The sequence below is a fragment of the Passer domesticus genome, chromosome 8 (assembly GCF_036417665.1).
Source record: "Passer domesticus isolate bPasDom1 chromosome 8, bPasDom1.hap1, whole genome shotgun sequence".
Lineage (NCBI taxonomy): Eukaryota > Metazoa > Chordata > Aves > Passeriformes > Passeridae > Passer > Passer domesticus.
The window spans coordinates 26,619,096-26,642,049 of record NC_087481.1 but is presented as its reverse complement, the minus strand read 5'-3'; the positions used below and the strand labels follow the sequence as shown (position 1 = coordinate 26,642,049).

Below are 22,954 nucleotides of genomic sequence, written 5' to 3'. Positions count from 1 at the left end.
TGTGACATGTTTCCCCACTCCATCCCACTCCTGGCCATCAACTCTGTGAGAGGTCCTTGTTCCCACTGCACTTTTCCCCATGGCTGCATTCCACTCCGGGGGTAAAGGTTGCCTGTAAGCACTTTAAACAGTATGTGAAAAGCTTTGTTTATCCAAAAATATTTTAGCTCTGAGAAACATTAAAGCAAGATGTAGATTTCAGCATTTGCACAGCAAAGAACTGCAACTCCTACAGATATTGCCAGAAACTTTTTTCCTTAAGGCTTTCCAGCTATGAGGGACTATTTTGCTAAAGCAAAGCTACAAACAAAAATATCATCTCTTAGTAATGGACTGCAAAGGGTTGTCACAGGAAGGTTGAGGATGAAGCAAGGCTGTCATTTCTGTCTTGCTCACTTTTTCAGAGCAGATAATTGATCAAACAGTAGGAAAAACCTGAAGGTGCAGCAGGGAAACCCAAAATTTATGGGGTCTTCCCCAGTAAGCAGCTCTAGAAAACCCCTATCAAGAAAAAGGGAATTTCCCTGCAGCCTGGCCCACAATTTCCCTTACAGGAGTGAAATCCAGCCAGCCTACAGATCACCTGCTGTCCTCCAGCCCTGAAACACTCATACCCACCTTAAAACACAGCTTTGCCCCAAGCACTCAGCAAGGCTGCTGTTTAAAACAAGAGGAATCAACCACAGTGGTCACCAGAGGCAAAAGCAGCACAGTCAAACAACAATCACAATTCAGCTGATCCCAGTTATCCCAGGGGAACAGGACTGCAGGACAGGAACATTTAGAATGTTATTGCCTAAAAGCAGCTCGTTTTCCAGCTCAAAGCTCTTCTCATTTAAAGGCTGCTGTAGACATGATCCCTGCTTCAGCAGAGGAAATAAAATGTGCTGGACCCTGCTGCCAAGGCCAGGGAATTCCTTGGGAGAGGGCAGGGGACAGTTATCTCCCACTCCACTGGTTCTGGAGCAGTTATCAATTAGTGCATTTTCCTGGGCTGAATCCTTATCTATCTCCACAGGCTCACCATCCCAGAGCTCCACGTCCATGTTTTTCTTGGGATAAAATCTGGTTGTTTTCCCCCTGCCAGGGAATTCCCAACCAGCAGCTGGTTCTGCATCAGTTGCTTACATCCATAAACTACCTAATTAATCAAAGGACTTACCTCTTGCTGCTGCAAAAGTAGAATTAACTAAGTATAAACAGAAAAAAAACCCCACACAGACCTTCACTTACTCCTACTGTCTTCCAAGCTGGAATTTGCCTGGTGTGATTTTTCGCAGACTTTATTTCTCTTTTTTTCCTTATACCTGGGAGAAAAATAGTTACACCAGGCATGCTAAGTGCCAAAATTAGCTGGCTTGCCTAAATGCAACACACCAACCCAGCTGCAGCACTTCCTGAGGTACAGACTACACAATCAGCAAGTGACACAAGATCCTCAATGCTTAGTTTAAAAGAAAAAAGGAGGGGAAAGAACTGTTTTACACCTCTGAGAGCACTGGAGGGGCAGAAAGGCAGGCTGTCACACACCAAAAGGCTCACTCAGCACCACCACCACCTTTATAAAGGAGATTCCTCTCCCTCTTTGTCCAAAGACACTTTCCAAACCTCTGGGGAGAGGATGCCTAATTCTGAACCACACAGAAGTCATCGTGCAAGAGGCACCAGAGCTGGGGCAGCTGCCAGCTCAAACAGAGATTTCAGTCCTTGCTGCCAAAGCACAAAGAGCAACAGGCAAAGCTGGCCTGTGCCCATGAATTCAATGTCAACACTAAAGCAGACAAAGAGGTTGGAATACAAAAGTCACCTTCAGGCCTCACTGTCCACTCCATTTCTTCTCCAGACACCTGTGAAATGACACAGCTGTCCCAGTCAGGCCAGTGAAGTCACCAGTGTGGCACAGCAGAGCAAACCCCACCACAGTGCCCTTTCTGTGGTTCCAACTGGTGCCAGAGCAGTTTATGGCCACCTCACCTGAGACCTCCCAAGCCACTGCAGAGCACGACAGCACAGCAAATAAATCTCTTCCCTTCCTTTTCAGAGATCTACAAGGGTGTCGGAACCCAGGGCATCTCTCTGGATGCCCTGGATGTCTCAAAGCCCTGGCAGGGGCTCGGAGACCCTGGCAGGAAGCCAAAGACACCTGGAAATTTGATCTTAATTCATAGAGCAAATTGCCAACCTTATGTGAAGAATTACAGGCCACAAAAGTTTAAGTAGCCCAGTAGTAGCAATCACAGGGTGAAGGGAAAAACTTTGGAGCACTGTACAGGGGGGTTTTGAACCTTGTACAGGGGGGTTTGGAATTCTGTACGTGGGGGTCAGGGGTTCTAAGATGGAGGGATTTGGGCGTGCCCTGTCCTTCTTCTTTCTTCTCCTTGGCATCCATGTTCAGGATGATGTTGGCATGTGTGGATTGGTTCATGGTGAAGGTGCACTTGCCAACAAGGGTGAAAAGTATTAGAAATAGAAGGTAAATAATATCTAATACGTAGTTTTCACTATAAAAGAGACAACTGCCCTGTGGGTGGGAGAGAGTGCCCTTGGCTGTCTTGCTGATCAGACCTCGGCTGGACAGACAGAAAAACTTTGTAGATAAGGAACAATAAACTCAACTGAAGACCAAAAGCAAGAGTCCAGACTCCTTCTTTGAAAGCACGGCCTGCCCAGAACCACCTTTTCCCCTGCTGGGGCAGAGACAAGTGACAGCCGACCCCAGCACAAGGGTTATCCTCACCTCAGGGAAACTAACAACCTCTGTGCCTTCTCCAGATCCTGTTTTTTTTCTATTTGGGGTCTGGATTAACAGCTGGCCAGAGAGCAGAGCTCAGCCCCAGCTGGGGGGGACAGCCTGCACTGCTCAGCCCCAGCTGGAGCTCCCTGACCAGCAGAAAGTCTCTCAGCACAGGGCACACACGCAGCAATAAAACCTGAAATCAGTGATGCTGTCTCATTTCCCACTCCTCTGCACAACACAATTCATTTTTAGGTCATAACTCCTGATGCAGGACGGAAAGAAAGGACGGGCACAGGCACAACAGCTGCAAGCAAACTTGGAAACACCAAGAATAAGACATTTCCATTTCATGCTTTGTTAAAACAGCTACACCTTCACCTCACACTGAGTATTTCTGGAGCCAAGATTTGTACTGGCACATGGATGTCACCTTCTCACGTGGCTTCCCAGCAGGCACAAGCTGCTTACAGAGCCTGTCACCATCCTGGAACCTGTGCCAGGGGAGGGTCAGGTTGGACATCAGAAGGAATTTCTTCTTGGAAAGGGTGGGCAGGGAGGTCACTCAGTGCTCTGGGCAGGGGACAAGGTGGGAATGGAGCACAGCTTGGACTCCATGGGTTGGGAGGTGTTTTCCAACCTAAATGCATGTGGGAGCCTTGTGAACCACAGCAAATGCTGCTTTTTTGTCTCTTGCTTCACAGGGAAAGAACAGGATTGAACAAGCTGGGTCAGGTCTGGGGGAGGAATATTGAGCAGGTGACTCCTGAGCAAGGAAATGTCTGCTATGAGAACCCAGAAGTCAGTGAAACTCCTTTCCAAGTCACCTGAACCAAAAGCACCAACCAAACCCACATCAGAGCAAGAGTTCCACAGGGAGACCTGGCCAGCAAGTCCTGCACAAAGCTGGAAAACAGAGCTAAGGAAAAATCAGCAAACTGGCCATCACCAAGCACACCTCCTCCTGAAGCAGCTCTCCTGCTGGAGAGCCCATTTTCACCTCAGCCAGCCAGCCGGGAAGGGATGCACACCTAGAAATGCCTTCACCAGCTGAAGCTCTGCTGCGGCTCCTTCCTCCCCTCTCTCACAGTGAGATTTCTATTTCTTAAACGTATCAAGCACGTCTCACAAACCTCTCACAGCCACTTAAAGCCAGGGGTTAAGTGCAGCTCAAGTGAGGCAACATTTCTGCTGTTACACTGAAATTGTCTTACATGTTGCTTTTTCTGTCGGTGCCACAGGCATCAGAGGGAAGCAGGGGGGAGCTGGAAGGCAGCAAGTGCAGGTACAGGCACGGGAAACCAACTCCAGGGTGGCTCTGCACAGGTGACATGGCTGGGAGGGCTTTATCCTCCCAAATCCCACAAACAGAGCCTGTTCCCTGCCTGTCCAGAGGCAGGGGATGTGCTCTCCAGGTTCTGGGAGGGCTTTATTTCCCAAATCCCACAAACAGAGCCTGTTCCCTGGCTGTCCAGCGGCAGGGGATGTGCTCTCCAGGTGCTGGGAGGGCTTTATTCTCCCAAACCCCACAAACAGAGCCTGTTCCCTGTCTGTCCAGAGGCAGGGGATGTGCTCTCCAGGTGCTGGATTCTCCCAAATCCCACAAACAGAGCCTGTTCCCTGGCTGTCCAGAGGCAGGGGATGTGCTCTCCAGGTGCTTTATCCTCCCAAATCCCACAAACAGAGCCTGTTCCCTGGCTGTCCAGAGGCAGGGGATGTGCTCTCCAGGTGCTGGGAGTGCTTTATTCCCTCGTGGCAGGTGAGCAGCAAAGCTCCTGCCAAGGCATCGTGGTCAGGGAGGGACCACAGACCTCAAACTCCCAGGGAGGCTTTGCCCTCAGCTGCCCCACACATCAAATTCAGCAGGAACATTTCTCTCCCGACACTGACTCGAGTCTCCTGGGAAAAGAGATTCTTCTGGCCACTGCAAAGAAGGCATAAATGAGCCACCTGCACACCAGGAATTCAAGCTGGGTTTGCACTCCACTCATTTGCTGCAGGTAAAGTTACAAGATGACACCAGTGACAATCAGCTGTGTGCTTAATTAGCCTCTAAGAGTAGCAATTGCACTGTGCTAACCATCCATTCATCCCCAGATTGATAAAAAAGGCCTCTAAACCTCAAGAAGAGATTTTAAACAGGCTTAACACCAACATTAACAAGTGGCAGATGACTTGCTGGAGTTGAGAGGTCATCCCTGTGGGAGAACAGCACAATGTGTCCATAAATAAACTAACTCTACAAAACAAGTACAGCTGAGCCCTAAGGAAGCAAAATAAATTAAACAAATTGAAACTTCCAGCTACAGAAGTTATGACAACTTTCAGAGGTTCCCAGTTTGCAGCAGAAATTTGTTTCATGTGCTCCAAGTTTTTTACCCTGTCTTGGCCTCAAAGCTATCAACTTGGAGAAGGAATTGAACTTGGAAAAGGTATTTTCTGGACAACACACCCCTGCTAGGCTACAGTAATTGCTTTTTAATCTTGCTTCTTCCAGATATTGCTGCAACAATCCTCCTGTGCAGGTAAACAAATGGTAAGGATGGTCATTTCCCAGGACTGATGGGTACACAGGTAGAAATTCCATATTAAAAAAAATATATCCTTTCAGAGTTAGCTTTGGAGAGCACTCTGTTAGCTGAGGCTCTGCTTTCCTCATGGAAAAAACCCTTTGGGACAGGGAAACCTGGCCACGCACTGTCAGCATGAGATCTGGCACCTGGCAAAGTCCTACTGGCTATTCTTGCAGGGGCATTTGGCTGGAATTCCACGGCTTTTCCTGGAATTCCACAGCTTTCCTGGAATTCCCCCCACTCCCCAGCACACACACTTTCACTTTGAGCAGAAGCAGATTGTGATTTACCTCTGACCCCTTCAGTCCCATCCATTCCCCCTCAGCATCCCCCTATTCCCACCCCAAAGTTTTCATACTTGGTTTTGCAGTGGTTTTGGTATTTCTGCAGGAGCTGCCTTCCCCTTTTTCTCCTGAAAGTTTCTGTGGTAAATTTTGACACCCAGTTACCAAACTGTGGCTTTTGAAAAGACACACAAGCTCCCTGAAGAAACCAAAAGACTGGATTGGAACAGGGGGCAGGGAATTCCCTGCTGTGGCTTGCTCCTGTTAAAAATACCCAGCTGGGAGTCCGAAGGCTGCACCTGCACACATGTGAGGGATTAATAATATCTTCCAAACAAGTTTGTGAACAAGGAAAATACAACTGGCTTTTGCACTACTTCCCTTTTTGAGAGGCCATTTCCTGCAAAGCATCCTTTACTCAAGTTTTCCATCAGCTTTGTAAATGCCAAAAAACCTCTTCCAGCTTCAGCAGTTCATCAGATGATTTATGAAAGGTGCAAAAGCACTACATTGGCAGGAAAGAGAAAAACTGAGCTCCACAAGTGTATCTGCAAATTTGACCTGAACAAAGCAACATATTTTCACTACAAATTAACAGAAAATAATTTTTTCTGAGTGGAAAATTGAGCTAAATCTTCCATAAGATGGGAAAGTGCTGCTGGAGCTGCAGACAAATCCTGTGCTCAGAAGCAAGGAGCAGAAAAGTAAAAAAGACCTTGCCTGGAGAATGCACAGATGCCTTGTTCAAAAGGATAAGAGGAACATAACCCCAAGAGGAGCACTGCATAAAACCACCAAAGCCATGACAATAAACAAACCCGTTTGAAAATGGTTGTTTGTCCCCATTTCTGTGCAACAGCCCAAACCAGGGATTGATTGTCTGCTTTCAGTTCCCAATGTAAGCAAGAAATTTAAGCTCCCTCTTCCTCAGAAATATCAGCAGTACAAGATATCCCATTTCTCAGCTAAAGAAACTTTTCTATTGCAGATTTGACGAGCCAGCTGGCCTCATGTCTGGCAAAAATGCAGTTTCTGGATCCACCTCTCCAAAACTGGACACACCTCAGCATCAGGAATCTGTTCCATCCCTCTAAGAGCCATCTGCAATGTCTTGGGGCTCTGGCCAAGCAATTAATTCCTCCTAATTGCTGGAATGCGACCACCCCCAGCTGGAACTGCAGCCAGCTCTCCCTCCCTGCCCTGCCCTTGGGGGATGCTGATCCCTGACTCCAGCTTCAGGCACTCTGCAGGGAAAAGCAGACCTTGGAAATGGGATCTTGGATGCACTTCTGGAGGTGAACGTGCAGGAGGATGTCCTGCAGGACAAGCAGGACCTGGCACAGTGACACCGGGGAGGGAGCAGCTCTGGGATGTCTCCAGTTCCATCCTGGCTCACCAGAGCCAGCTTGGGGAGAAGCCAGACCCGTCCCCTGACGGCCTGCAGGATGGGGATCCTCCCTCCTGCCCCGTGCAGCTCTGCTCAGTGCTTTGGTTCTTAAATGAAGGGGAAGGAAATGTGGCAGAGCATCCTCCCAATCCCACAGCCACACTGGGAGGGGTCTAATCCCCTCCATCCCACTCCTTAAGGGATGTCCCAGTCCCCACAATCCTAAACTCTGAGTCGTGTCCCAATCCCCCCAACCCATACTTGGAGGGGTGTCCCAATCCCCACAATCCTAAACTTTCAGGGGTGTTCCTGTCCCCCACAACCCAAACTGGGAGGGGTCCAATCCCCACCATCCCACACCTTAAGGGGTGTCCTTGTCCCCCACAATCCTAAACTTGGAGGGTGTCTCTGTCCTCCACAACCCACACCTGGAGGGAGTGTGCCAGTCCCCACAACCCACAACTGGAGGGGTGTCCCAATCCCCTGAAACCAAATTTTTGAAAGGTGTTCCAGCCCCCACAATCCTAAAATTTGAGGGGTGTACCTGTCCTCTACAACCCACACTTTGAGTGGCGTCCCAATCCCCACAACCCACTTGGAAGGGGTGTCCCTGTCCCCCACAATCCTAAACTTTGAGGGTGTCACAGTCCCCAAAACCCACACTTGGAAGGGTGTCCCAGTTTCCCTGGAAGAGTGTTCCCATCCCCATAATCCTGCACTTGGAAGGATGTCCCAATCTCCACAATCCTGCATTTTGAGGGGTGTCCCAATGCCCACAGTCCTGCACTTGGAATTTTGCTCAACAAACTGAGAGGGGAAAGGATGAAAAACAACTTGGATGACACAACCCAGCTGCAGAAAGGGGAGCTGAAGTTCCAGAAGCAGGAGAAGGTTCTGCCCTCATCAAATACAGCCACAGATCTTCCTACATAGGATTTAAGATGGACTGACACACATTGCAAAAGCAGCTTAATTAAGGAAAATATAAAATATCCTCCATAAACTGTAACACAAAATAAAAATCAACACAGCCCCTAAATTTCTGATGCTGACCTTACCAAGCCAGGCTTTGTTTTCTTCTTCAGCACATTAAAAATCCAGTTTATGCTTCAATGACTGAATCAGCAGTTGTTACAAACTATCTACATCACTTTCATCCCCTCCCTGAAGTTTCTAGGAAATTCATTACATCTGCACATGAGAGGAGAATCCAAGTTTGAACAATATTCCTGCATTCTGAGCACAGGGAACAGCACACACAAACAGGGGGGCTGACCTGCCAAAGGCAGCTGCTGCTGGAACGCCAAATTCCTCTCCCCAAAAACCCCAAATGCAGCGCAGGGGTCCCACAGCAAGGCAGGACTTGGGGCTCACAGGACAGGGTCTGTGGAGATGGGAATGGAGAGGGGGAGGTGGGAGTGGACACCAGGAGGTGGCAGGGGACACGAGGAGGTGGCAGGGGACACGAGGAGGTGGCAGGGGACACCAAGATATGGGAATGGACACCAGGAGGTGGAAATGGACACCAGGACAGAGGAATGGACACTAGGACATGGGAATGGACACGAGGAGGTGGCAGTGGACACAAGAAGGTGGGAATGGACACTAGGACGTGGCAGTGGACACGAAGAGGTGGCAGTGGACAAAGGACATGGGAATGGACACCAGGAGGTGGCAGTGGACACCTGGAGGTGAGAATGGACCCGAGGAGGTGTCAGTGGACACCAGGACGTGGCAGTGGACACCAGGAGGTGAGAATGGACCCTAGGATGTGGGAGTGGACACCAGGACGTGGCAGTGGACACGAAAAGGTGGCAGTGGACAAAGGACATGGGAATGGACACCAGGATGTGGGAGTGGACACCTGGAGGTGGCAGTGAGCAGCCCAGTCCAGGAAAGGCACAAGGACTGCTCCCAGAGGTGATTCCCAAGCGTGGATTTTATCTGCATTTCTGAGCCTTGCACAAACCCCCCTCACTCCGGTGCCAAGAGGCAACAGCAGAAGTGTTAAGCCAAACTTGGGAATATTTGCAAAGTCACACTGAGAACACTTGTATTAAACGCTGTGCTTAAAACCGTGTGGCTTTGCTGCACATGAATACTTCCATGGAGGAATTATTTAAGTACACAGCTCTGTAAGCACCTAAGAAAGTGTCCAGATAAGGAATAGCTCTGCTCCTTCTCCTTCTCTTCCCACGTGTCTGAGGCACTGCAGGAACGGTGCTGCCCTCACCCTGCCACTGTAAATCATAGCAATAAAAACCCCAATTAAAACCAAAAAGGTACTTTGCTCAAGACAATCGGGCAGGACAATCTGTCTTCTAAGGGCCTGACTTGAACACTTCATTTTTAAAAAGTCCAGCCCAAATAAAATAAGTAGGTTATTAAGCACTCAGCAGTCCCTTCACATAAATGTCCATTGAGTAATTCACTGTTTTTATGAAAAAGGAAATGTTTTTAAAGCAGACCAGGAAAGGAAACAAATCCTCAGAACCAGAAGATAATACTGCCTCCAGAGAAGCCACTACAGAAACCATTCCTCTTTTTATTTATTTTAATTCTTCACCCACTTTCAAGGCTATAAAGACAGCAGCATCATCATGTGCAGCTCTCCAAATTCTTCTCCTGTCACTTTGCAGTGTCTGTGGAAACACAAGGACTTTTCCTCCCTTCCAGGTGAAGTTTGTGGGGCCTCTTCCATGACCACCAACACCACAAAGACAAAAGGATGCAAGAACCACCATTTTTCCTTCAAGTATTGCTCCAGCATACCCAAATCCAGCAATCCCAGGCAAAGAGACTCCACAACAGCTGAGTACTTTTTCCCCACAGTGAGTAGCACTAACTGAGCAGGGAAGAGTCTGGTGTGCAAATGTTACACTGCAACACACCCCACAAGCTGCACTGGGCCCTATCCCAACTCCCCTGATTTAGGACAGTCTGGGAAGCAAGCGTGAGCATTTCCAGCTGTCTGCACACATCCTGTCACTGCGCTGCCTGCTCACCACCAGCAAGTGTCCTCCAGTTATTTCCAAAAGCAAGACCCACTCCAGCTCAGCCTACTGCAGACCCTCAGCTGCCTCTTGTTTTTAAATAAAAATAAAACTCAACAATACCTCAGTCCCAAACACAAAGTTCGCAGGCACAGCTGACAGTCACTGCAGAAGTTATTCCAGTTTAGGGGTGCAGAAAATGTCATTAATGCTTTGCATGCCCCAGACCTGAAAGAAGCCCGTTACTGATATTCCCTGTGCTGCTGTTTCCCTCAGTGCTGTTATTTCCCTCTTGATAAGGAAAACCACAGAGCCTGTCTCCAAAACCTCGTGGAACACCCTTTAACACTGGAAATTGGGAAGAAAAGGAGGGAAGAAAAGACTGCTCTTTAACAGTCATCAATTTAATCAGCGCAGAAAGCTCACCTGGAACAGATGTAGGCCAACCTTGGGTTTCTCTGAGATTGAAAGGTGAACCTGAAAGCAGAGGTTTGGTGATAGGAATCAGAGGTTACAGCTCTGAGGTGTGCTCTCCTCCCCTGGGTGCCAGGGTGGGAAGCCTTGCCTGCCACAAGCCACCCTGCCACCACAACCACTCCTCACCGAGGAACACACCAGTGTTCCAGGCTGGGAAATTCAACAGGCTCCTCTCCAGTGAGCACAGAACCACGGAATGGCTCCATCCTGGCTTGGAAGGGACCTTCAAGCTCTCCTCTGATGAGTTCTGCACATGCAGTGAGCCCAGAGTTTGGAACCTGCACCTTGCAAAGGTTGGGATCTCCGTGTCCCCACAGCTGCCTGTGTCAGGAACACACATCCAAGATCAGGGTGTCTCTGCATGAATACAAGGTTCCCACCCCATAATACTCATGGTAAAAAGTGCAGCAAGACAGAGGCAGGCAAGGCTTTATCCACGTCACAATTTCTGGGAAGCTCAGAGCAGAAGGGCCAAGAGCTCCCTGGGTTATTATCCCATGCCTGGGTGATTATCCAATCTTCAAATAAACACAAGTCATTAATTTATTAGCATGACATCACATCCTGCAGGCTGAATTTCAACACACACCCACAACAGTGGAACCACGTGAAGAAATACAGCATTCCCTAGGATTTCTAATCTGCTTTCCAACCTTTTACCTTGCAAAGACCTAAATGGATGTCCTGGACATGGAAACAACACCCCCAGGGAGTTAATAAACACAAGTCAAGTGAAGTCAAGCAACATTTTGTAGCATGGACAATTACTTCAAATATTTGCTCATATCCAGCTACAAATGGGCAGCATTAAAACACAATTACAGTGTGAGAGTGATTACAAAGTTATGAGGTTAAAGGACATTGTTTGCATTAAGTACAAGAAGTCTAACAGGAAGAATCATAAAAGGATTTCAGACTGGCAGCCACTCAATAAAGTGGCCAAGGAAAGTTCCCTGCAGACGGTTATAAATGATGCTGCTCAATTCACTTGTGCCCTGATGGACCACAAGTTAAGGAGCAGCAGTCAGAAATTAAGATAGCTAAGGAGTAGTTCATTAAGAACATCAACTCAGCTGGCCAGGCACAGAGGAGAAAACAGCTAATGGCCTTTAGTGCATCAATCTGGGGCACCTGGATCCAATATCAGCTGGGTCTCAGGTTCCTCCCTCTCCTCCCCTGGCACTGACTCAAGCTTGCAGGGTATCTCCTCACACCAGCTGGGAATCCCTGTCCCCAAAGCAGCCCATCTCCTTCTTTGGACATTTTCAAACCCCAGTGGGACCCCGAGAAACCTGACATTTCTTTGGGGTTAGGCCTGCTCAGAGGAGGAAGTAATACAGATTTGCCTGTGGTTTGTGATTGTCATGTCCACAAGTATCCTCCCAGCCACTTACACTTCCTGAACCCATGCCTGAACTCTTGACATTCCCCCTCAAAACCATTAGAAATCTTGGATACAAGACACGTGGCTGGATGGGTCTGTGTCTTCTCAGCACAGACACTCATTTTCCTGCAAGCAAAGGAATTCTGAACAAACCATCAGAACTCAAATAATCCCCTTCTGATAAATGTGCTTAGGGCCCTGGGTTTGTTTTTAAAATGGCCTTTGATAACCAATATATTTATGTTTTGAAAGGGAGAAAAAATGAATTAGGAAATTGCACAGGCACAAAAAACAAAGGCAATATCTGACAAAGAGTTTTGTTAATTTGTGGGTAATTGCTCATTACTGCAAAATAAGGTTTTTGCAGTGTTTCATGGAGAGCAGATAAGAACCCCCAGCCCATTACTGAGTATTGCTTTTGGCAAGGGCCAGCTTCTCCCAGGGTGCAGAGCCTCCATAAAACCACAATTCCATTAAATACGGATCCTGACATCCCAAAAGCACCCAGGAAAGGGAACAACATGTTCTGTGGAGTCATTCAGCAGGGATCTTCACGTGCTTGCACTCACCCTTCCCTGTCCACCCCACTGCCCCTGCTGAGCACCCCAAACTCCAGCACTTCAGAACATGGGTGCTCCTCTCCCTTCCTCTAAGGCTGGTTTACTTTCTTATTCCACTAAAAATGTATTACCCAGACACTCAACATCCCACAGGCCACTGGCACCCCCTGCAAGGGACAAAGCTCACCCACAAGTGCTGGATTTTCCCTCCCAGTTACAGCAAGTGGGGTTTGAGCCCTGGCGCATCACAGAATCCCAGATTGGTTTGGGTTGGAAGGGACCTTAAAACCCAACCTGTTCCACCCCCTGCCATGGCAGGGACACCTTCCACTGTCCCAGGCTGCTCCAAGCTCTGGCCCTGTGCACTTCCAGGGATGGGGCAGCCGGGGTTTTTGTGGAGGACAGCCTGGAGTGCTCCCTCTGGGAGCAGCTCACCACTCACATGGCCAAGCAGGTACTCCAGCAGCAATCGCTCCCAAGGCACTTTCAAGGTCTTTTTCATCACCCTAACAGCAGAGCCATTTTTAAGCCTTTCAAATAGCTTTAAATTAACTTCCCTGAGAAACTTTTCCAGAGCAATATAACCTGGCAGTGTAAAACTCCAGGCAGGGACACACAGAAGACAAAGAGCAGAGCTGAGAGAGGAGGAGACATTGGATTTTGATGGAGCTGTTTCATTACTATGTAGATTCACAGCATTCCTGCAGTTACTGAAGCACTACCCCAGCCCTCCTAGCAAGCAAAAATCCATATTGTGTACAAATAGGGCTTTTACAGCTTTGGCACAGTGCTTGACTGCAGAGTCAAACTTTTCCAATGCCTGATAAGATTTTACTTGAAAGTGGCAGGAGAGCTCATGCCAGGAGCCCGTATGAAATGCCAGCTCAGTGGCAGAAGGTCAAAGCCTGGTATCACGAGATTTAATGGAAGTGTTTCCAGACAAACTTCTTAAAAGCACTGTGCTATCTAGGGAGGCACAGATTTACACACCTGGAAAGCCAAGGACCAATCCTTAGGAGTCTTTTCCAATCCAGGGTTATTTCCTTAACACTTTACCTCACAAAAAGCACAGCAGTATGGTCTCCTTTTCTGTGCCTATCCAACCCTTGGGTATTTGGCTGAAGTTAAGAATAAAGAAGTGTTTAAAGCCACAGTTTTTGTTTTACAGAAAAAAAAATTTAAAAATCCCACAGAAAACATCAACCAAACAAAAAATACCCCAGTCCCTCCCAAAACAAGAAATTCTCAGGTGAAGAAGTTGGTAATGTCCTAAATAAAAACCCCCAGAAGACAGACAATTGAGTTTAAAGACCTACAGCCCAAACAATTAACCTTTCTCCAGCACTGCCTAAAACTATGGCTGGAGAAGCAGAAATTTAAATTGCACTGAAAGGCTCTATAATCTTTACCATTTTTACAGAAGTATTTAAGGTTAAGTTGCTGTCAACAATGACCCTGAGCAGACGTCAAGCATTAAGACTTTCAACACAGTGGATTTTGCCAGCTGTCACCAGGCTGTGATGTACAAAGGGACACTAAAACCCCATCAAACCCTGATCTGCCTGCTCAGGGTGTCCCCTTCCATCTACACAAATGCACTGTTGGATTCACTCACTCTTAAGAGCAGATTTGTAAGTGCTCCTCCACTCTCCCATTAAAGCATTTCAATTGTCTGCCTCTGCCATTTTAACAAATTCAAGTATAAGACTTTAAATTCAATTAGAACAAATCTCAGTGCTCCCAACATTAAATTTGCAAGTGACATTTAGTGGCATTCAACACACACGGAGCTAAGCTAATACACTAATGGACCAGCAAGGGAAATTGTAAAACACTCCCAATTGCAATGCTCTTTTTTAGTAAAGGAAATTAAAGGAGTAGGCTGCAGTGGACAGGAGGAGATGGCAGCTATGAAAAATCCTTCTTAAGCCAAGGCTGCAAAAGCTCTCCTCTCCAGATCCACCTGCTCAGAAAGGGGCACTTTTAAGGCTTTTTCAGTCCTTCAGACAGGATTTGCCCTGGTTTTACTCCAGTTTCTTCCTACTTTTTCTGATGAAGGCTTAGACAACACAGCCCCACTGTGTGCTGTATCCTTGGGATAAAATTCCCAAGCCTTGTCCCACATCCTTATCACACAGCTGATAAGGATGTGACAGTGCCCATAGCACCCCAAAAAGCCAGTCCAGCAAAGCCACCTGAGGAATTCTGCTACCACACCTGTGCCTCACCCAGCTTGCTAAGGAAGCTGCCAGATTTCCTGCACTAGAAAAACACAAAGCTATTGGACTTCAGAAATTCCTTTTTTGTTTCCCAACTGGTAATATGCTTTGTTTTAGTTCTATTTAAACAGAAAAAGCTACCTTCAAGCAGCTTCAAAATCAGGGAAACAGAAGGCAGACTAGGCTGGGAAGCCAGAGAGAAAAAGTTTTGGAGTCATGGCTCTAAGCAGAGGGAGATTTATTTTGTTGTGCATTTAAATCTAAGCAAATTACCAAATCAGGCAAAACCTAGGGAAGATGCTTTCCCAGTCAGGATTGATTAGTGGTTTTCTTTGATTATGGATGAGTAATTGGACAGCAGAGCAGGACTGCAGCAGCACACGAAGGAAACATCAACAGGACATCTGTCCCAGTCTAAAGTTGCTCCCCTGATTTGGATGAGTCAACTGTAAAGCCCAGCAACTGCATTTCTTTAAGAAACACGTTACAGTCTCCAAAATTAAGTTTTTTCTTTACAGCTCTTGATCAAGGACTATCAGAACAAAGCCCATGGGTTACTTTGTATAATCTGGGGGGTTTTTTCTCCTTTCAACTACAACACCGTGTCTGATAAGACCAGAAACATACAGACAAATATTTCAGAGATGCTTAAATGCAGAATCCCAGAATGGTTTGGGCTGGAAAGCACCTCAAAGACCCTCTCTTTCCACCCCACTGCCATGACAAGGACACCTTCCACCAAGCCGCACTACACAGTTACACCTGGCAGCTTATTAGGATGGATGTTCTTACAATCCATGAAAAGGCAAAGCAACCTGCACCAGACACTGCCTCTGCTAAGCAGATTTTCAAAATAATAAAATATGACTGGGATGAAATCATCTCAAAAAGCTGGTAGGTTTCACACATTCCTCAGCCTTCTGCATCTTCCCCAGCATTTTGGGGAAGGAGGGGGACAGGATTTAATAATTAATGATGTCACAGCACACACTTTGGGAATTCAAGCTGTATGAAATGCTGGAGATTCCATGCAGAACACCAGCCCTTCCAGAGGGCTCCTGCCCCTCTTTGTGTGCCGGTGCCCTGGGCCCAAAAAGCCTCCAATGACACCAGAAATCCTTTGGAAAGCACTGCCAGTACCTGGGAGCTCAGTTCGTGACCATCAGATCCAAGAAACCTCTAAAATCCTCAGGTTTTTGAGCTCCTTTTAAGCTCACCTCCCCTTCAGAGGGTTTGATGTGCTGCACTTGAATCACGACCGAAATAGCATCAGGTGCTCTGCCCCACTTCAGCAAAGAACAGCCTGCACCTGCCTGGCTGGGCAGCCTCAGAAATCCCTCCTGCCCCACACGGGGCCCTGCAGACCACCCCAGGGAACAGGGACCTCGTGCCATGCCCAGCAAGAGCAGCCTTCAGGCCTGTGTGCAACACCCCTTCACTTTCTGATGATCTTTATGGATTTATTCTATTACTCAAACAAGCCCTCTCCACAACAAGGGTCTGGATTATTTCTGAGCAATTTTTTTTTTTTCCTCTCACAGGATGTCCTGCTGCCCCAATTAAAAAGCCTTTAATTCCACAACCATTCCTTACGGCCAGGCTGAAATTGCTTTTAAATCTGAGTAAGTCCCAGGCCACCCATATTTAGTGCACCAATTAACCAACGTTGAGTGATGCACAGAGGCAGCAAACAGAAGAAGGAAGAACTTTTAATTCACCATCACCCACAGTGCACGGGTCCAGTTCAAGGGAACTCAAGAATTAACTTATTAAAAGTAGCACCTATTCAATCTTGATGAGCGAAACACTGAGATCCATGGAAAACAACAAATCACTGCCTTTTAACCACTAACTCTGAGCAGTCAAATAACATCCATAACACCTCCAAGTCCCGAAAATCATCCACCTACTTGGATTTATTAAATTTGTGTCACATTAGAAGCTAATTAACATGAGAGACGCTGTTCCCAGGTTGATAATGTGGAAGGAGAAAGAAGCGTAATAATTTGGAAATCACCATTTGTTGCAGAGATCACAAACACAGTCTAAAGGCATCAGAGCTGAATTTAGTTCTGCTCCACATGCCCAAAAACTCAGAAAAATCACAGCAATCTCTCTGGATTTAGAGGGGGTTTATTACCCACTTTGTAAAAGTCTGCCACCAACCAGGGTGACTGCCCTCTCTTTCCAAACTCCACACAACTTCACAGAGCTGGAGCGATTTTAACACCCACAAAACACTACATGAAACAAACCAGAATGCAACTCCAATACAGCACCCACTCCCCAAAAAAACACAGCCAAGCCCGAACCCGCCAAGATCCACGGCACCACCTCCACTGCCTTCAGCCAGGTGTTTTGCACGGGTTCTGCGTTTTGCACTGCTTCACAGCTGGGCGTGGAAGCAACAAAAAAGCATTTTCAGCCATGTGGACCTGGGAGAAGGGAGTCTGAAGGCATCACTCCAAATGCTGCTGTCACACCAGGCTGCACCATCAGCCAAAGTGACACGAGGACGTTCATCGACATCCCGGTGCTGCTCTGCTGGGAGAGGCTGCCTGCATCAGCAAGCTTCAGCAGCACCATGTCAATATGGCAGAGCTCCCATTTTTTACAAATAATAATCTTTTTCTCTCTCTCCCCATCCTCTCTCCGTGTATTTATGGTGCCTTGAAGGCACCGAGGCACTCTTTAATGAGGTTTTCACACAAGACAGAATAAATTAGAAACCTTGATCAAAACAGGGCCTCCAGCAGGAACACAGTACAAAGACAGCCCCATGCTTTATACACCGTGAAAAATCCAAATACTGCAGCCGGGCAATCAGCAAGCCATTCCACGAGCAAACAGGGAGCAAACAGGGTGCCCGTGATGGAGAGGTCTCTCCTTTTCACCCGCACTCTGCCTCCCAGCCTGGTCGTCCCCAAGAGGGGGACAAAGCCGTCACCCCACAAACCTCAGCCCCAGCGAGGCAGCACGGCCCCCATGTCACCACGATGGGATGGGATGGGATGGGATGGGATGGGATGGGATGGGATGGGATGGGATGGGATGGGATGGAGCTGCTCCCACTCACAGCAGATGCCTCCAGTTTCCCCTGGAGCAGGGAGCATCCTGCCTTTGCATCCCAGCAAGCAGAGGGTCTGGAGCCCCGAGGCTGAGGGGAGCGGGCTCACCCCACACTGCCACCCGAGCTGAGGGGACCAGATGTCCCCGCAGAGCCTCCGGGGCGGGGAGGAACCAGACCCGCCACTCCAGCACCCTGGGCAGGAGGGACAGACCTGGCCGGGCTGCGTGGAACAGAGCTGGAACGGGGCTGAGGCAGCCCCTCGAGCTGGGGGTGCAGGGCTGCCCCAGCACCACCCGCAACCGCCCCAGCTCGGGCTCCCGGAGCTCCCGGGACCCCCACGAGCGCGGGGACCCGCAGCTCCCGGCCCCGAAGCGGGCACGCAGAGCTCCCCGGGGCACAGCACCGAGCTCCCGAGGGCGGCCGCGGCCCCGAGCGGGGCTCCCGGGGCTGCCGAGGGCTCCCATGGCCGCAGCCCCGAGCGGGGCTCTCAGAGCTGCTTTGGGCTCCCATGGCCGCAGCCCCGAGCGGGGCTCCCAGAGCTGCTTTGGGCTCCCGCGGCCGCAGCCCCGAGCTGCGCGCCCAGCCTGCCCAGCCTGCCCAGACCGCACCTTGCCGGTGCGCCCGGGGCCGCGGGGCCCAGATCGGCCCGCGCCGCGGGGCCGGAGCGCTGTCACACCCCCGAGCGGAGCAGCCCGAAGCCCCCCCGGAGCCCCCGGTGCTGCGGGGGCCGCAGCTCTCCTCGCATCCCCCGGGGCTGCGGGGGTCGCTGCCGGGATGAGGAGCCGGAGCGCCCCGCGGCACGTCCCTGCTGGGGCGGCGGCGGCGGCCGCGTCCCCGCTGTCACCGCCGGGGTCCCGTCCCGCCGCCACCCCCGGGCCTGCGCTGAGCCGGAGGCCGCTGGCTCGCCGCTCACTCACCGTGCGGAGCCGCGGCTCGCTGCGGGCCGGGCGGGTGCGGCGGGCGGGCGGCTCCCGGGCGGTGCGGCGGCTCCAGCCCGCTCGCCGTGTCCCGTTTCCAGTACCCCGCTCCCGTTCCCGTGTCCCGAGCGGCGGCCGCGGGCGGGGCGGGGGCACCGCGCGCCACGTGACCGCCGTGTCATCCCGGCCGCCATCTTGTGCCCGTCCCTCCGCGCCTGGACATCCCGACCCCATCCCATCCCATTCCCGGAGGGATCCACAGCACCCCCCTGCCCTGCACAGCTTGGGATGCACAGGCCCAGCCCGCTGCTCGCTGTGTTTTGATCCCAGGATCACTGAGGCTGGAAAAGCCCTCCAAGTCCCAGCTGTGCCCAATGCCCACCTTGTCCCCAGCCCAGAGCACTGAGTGCCACCTCCAGCCCTTCCTGGCACACCTGCAGGGATGGGCACTGCAAAGCTCCCTGGGCAGCCCCTGCCAAGGCCTGAGCACCCTTTCCATGCAGAAATTCCTGCTGCTGTCCAAGCTGAGCCTCCCCTGGCCCAGCCTGAGGCCCTTTCCCCGTCTCCTGTCCCTGTTCCCTGGCAGCACAGCCCGACCCCCCTGGCTGTCCCCTCCTGGCAGGGAGTTGTGCAGAGCCACAAGGTCCCCCCTGAGCCTCCTTTGCTCCAGGCTGAGCCCCTTCCCAGCTCCCTCAGCCCCTCCTGGGGCTCCAGCCCCTTCCCAGCTCCGTTCCCTTCCCTGGCCACGCTCCAGCCCCTCCACGGCTCTCTGGCTGGAGCACCCAGAACTGGACACAGCCCTCAAGGGTGGTCTCAAAGAAGCCATCCTGGACCCTTCTGAGCATATGTAGTGCTCCCAAAATATTAAATTCTGCCATCAGTAGCTTGCTCGGAGCAGCTGAGGTGTAGCAGGGCGTGAGTTCTCCTAAATCCATCTGGCAGCTTTGCAGTAGCTAAAGGAAACCTGCAGGAAAGATGGAGAGGAACCTTTTAGAAGAGCATTCTCCCCAGGACAAGGGGGAATGGCTTCCCACTGCCACAGGGCAGGGTTAGATGGGATACTGGGGAGAATTCCCTTGTGGTGCTGGACTGGGGTGAACACGTCCTGTCCCAGCATCCCCAAAAGCAGAGTGCAGGGTGTTGGAGCAAACTCTGCTATCTGCCTTTATTTCCCTCTGCAGGAGCTCTACTGGCCATTGGGCTTCAGTTCTCTGTCAGCTCTGGAGATGTGAGAAGTGAGCTGTTACTAATAAAATCTCAGTTAAAATAAACTCACGGGACAATTTAGCTTAGGGGCAAACCCTGGGTGTCACCGTCCCCTGGTAGAAAGAGGCTCAATTTTGTTCTGTGAGCACTAACACCCATTTCAGACCTTGTGCTTCATAAATTGTGACTTCTAACACAAAACTGGTGTTTTTTTCCATGCCAAAAGGTCAAAATCCTTTCCTGGTGCCCACAGAGGAGTTCCTGCGTGTGGTTCCCTGCAGGGTTGTTCCCCAGCGTGGGAAGATCTGCAAGGTCTGATTAAAACTTTTCCCGTATTTCAGGCATTTTTCCAGCCAGGAGATTGTGGAGATAGCAGAGCCACACATCCAGCTCCCCCTGTCCCAGGCATGGGAGGATGACAACACACACGGGAGGGACTGGATGTACCGGTGTGTTTCAGGTGAGCAAGAGACGTGTTTTGCTGATCTTGGCACGTAAACAAAACAAAATCTGAAAGAAACCCTCGTGACTTATCCCAATCAACAAGCCATTGCAGACATTACCCAAGCAAAATTCAGAATTAAGCTTGAATAAATAGTAATTTATGCACTGGGACAGGGGAAACACAACGGTGTCCTGGGCCTCTGTAAAGAGCTGTCAGATCCTGCACTTTCTAAAAACAGAGTTGAGCCATTCTGAGACAAATTCTTTGTATAATAAAATGCAAATTTAGAGTCAGTTTGGAAGTTATTTAAAGTCTGCTGTGACCTGCAGCTCCTCACAGATTTTCATCAGTGCCAGTGAAGAGTGAACAAGTTTTGTGTGACCTCAGGATCCAGGCAAAGCTTTCACCCTGTGCAACTGTTTGGTAGTTAGGAGAGGAAATGCAGATGGAAGAGAATGGCTTTGGAGAAGGGTTCTGGAGAAATCCAGGAGAGTGGTGCTGGGGACACCAGACACCAACAGCTTTGATTCTCTCACCGCTGAGGATGGATTTATTTGTGAGTAGATCTAATACTGGCAGCTCTGTTCTGGTTTTTCCCAGGCTGATCAGGCTGGCTTGCATGAGGAAGAGGAAACCAGGAAGAGTTTAGGAATGGGGAAGGCTTTTGGGGGTGCTGGTCCATCTCCCTTGGGGCGGTGGAGCCTTTGGAGGGCCTGGCAATCCCAATTCCAATTTATCTTTCCATTTGCTCCCCTTGTGCAATGCTGTCAAGGCAGGGGGGTTAAGGGGGTTCCTGCTTTTCAGCAGGGCGCTGTTTCCTTCCCGACTATGGTTTCTTGCCATCCCATCTCACAATGCTCTAACAGGATTAATGTTGTTGACACTTCCCTGTACAATAAATCCCCCCTTTCCGGGGTTGTTCCCACAGGATGGGCGTTTTCCGGCGGATAATACCAACCTGAAGCCTGTGCAAATTGGTTCCCTGGGAGCCTGACCTCCCTGTTGGGAATGACAAAGGGCCATCCAAGAGGCTTTAGGAATAGCTGTCCTGAGCTGCTGCCTGGGCTTAATCCTGCTGAGCCACTGAAAACAACATTTCCTGCCTGGCTACAAGCAGCCCCAAGTGTGGGGGACATTCCAAGAGTGTGCCATCACCAAGGGCAGGTTGGATGGGGCTTGGAGCCCTGGAAGGTGTCCCTGCCCATGGATAAATTCAGCTGGAGTTTTGAATAAATTCATTAATCAGAATCAATGTGAATGGATCAACAGTGAAATGCTAATAGGTCACAGTCATTAGGCATTGATCAATAATCCATAAATCAATGGTGTTCCAATGGAAGAGATCATTTTATTTAGAAAGGTATGTTGATTGTTAGCACACTAACACATTATTAATGAACTAATATTAAACTAGCTTCAGTAAAATTTCAATTACCTTCATCTTACCTCACTCACCATGGGTCCTTCTTTGAGGGCAGCAACGAACCTGTACTCATCATTTATGCCACCACTTGATGACATCATTTCCCCACTGATGGTATTTATGACATCATTTCTGTGGGTTGCATCATTCATTTAGTGCCTTTATCCATGACACCATTTACACCAAACAGCACCACCAGCTCAGTGTCTTTGAGATGTCATTTTGGGATCATTTTGACCCCATATGACGTCATTAACTCAGCATCTTTACACCAAACCCTGATGTTTGATGGGGTTGTACTGACTGTGATGGTTTTAAAAGCCTTAGAAATAGAAACAGCCAGAGAGGTCGTTGCTCCAAATGTGTAGAGTCCCACAGGGCTTTGTCCCTGTCCCCTGATGGTAGCAAGGGCTGTTCAGAATAAGGCAGCAGAACAAAAAAATCAGAATTAAATACACGGTGAATGGAGTCGAGCAAAGAGCACAGTGAATCCACATGCTGTGGCTTTAAGGAACTGCAGGGCAGGGCTGTTAGCTGCAGTATAAATGGGAAAAGAGACCAAAATCCCTGTGTTCCAAAGGATGCAGGAGATTCCGATTCAGCTACTTTGTTATTCAAGCAGTGATTAATGGCGAGGTGGCGTCATCCTCTCTGATCAGGGATATTAAGCAGTGATGGGTTGCAGACAAACAGCATTATAAATGCAAGATTGTTTCAGATCATTAGGAAAATACGTAAACTCATTTCTTTAATTAATCTGGCTTTAATGGCTGATTGCTTCTGATTAAAATAGCACATGTCTGGGGGAAATTGGAAGTCAAAGGAGAAACTCTGAACGGAGGGAGGGCAAAAACATTTCCCCATTTAAACAGAAGAGAGAAAAACGAAGTGTGGAAGATGCTAAAAGAAGGAAAACATGACAATTCCAAGGGGAAAGCAAGCCAGCAGTTCTCCATATGGGACTGGTGGGTTTTCCAGAGGCACAGGCTGTCACTGCCTTGCCAGAACATCCCTCTGGACGTGGAGTGTCCTGGATGGGCTGGGCACTGCTCTCCCCAGGATCCTGGGGACTGGATGTGTCCCTGGGCTTCAGGACTAGAAACAGGGCAGCAGCATTCCGTGCCTTTGGTGGATCCATACAGCATTTCCTTTAGCGCCACGCCAGGCATTTCCCGTGAGACAATGAAAGGGTGACAGAGGATCCCAAAAAATGGCTCTGGGATAAAACCTGCAGCTCCCACTGAGCTGGAGATGATGAGTAGCCGTGGGGCTGGCAGCGGGA

General features: G+C 49.5%; 1 protein-coding gene across 5 annotated transcripts in view; it reads right to left on the bottom strand.

Moving 5' to 3' along the window:
- Window positions 1-18,755, bottom strand: part of SGMS1 (sphingomyelin synthase 1) — a 92,133-nt gene extending 73,378 nt beyond the window's left edge. For 2 of the 5 annotated variants that reach the window (XM_064429910.1, XM_064429915.1), the window contains exon 1: window positions 18,599-18,755. The gene's annotated coding sequence lies outside the window, so the exon portion shown is untranslated. Of the gene's footprint in view, window positions 1-17,892; window positions 17,956-18,598 lie in introns of those variants that run through there. The other 3 variants (XM_064429911.1, XM_064429916.1, XM_064429914.1) reach the window with 2 other exon arrangements.
- Window positions 18,756-22,954: the final 4,199 nt, after the last annotated feature.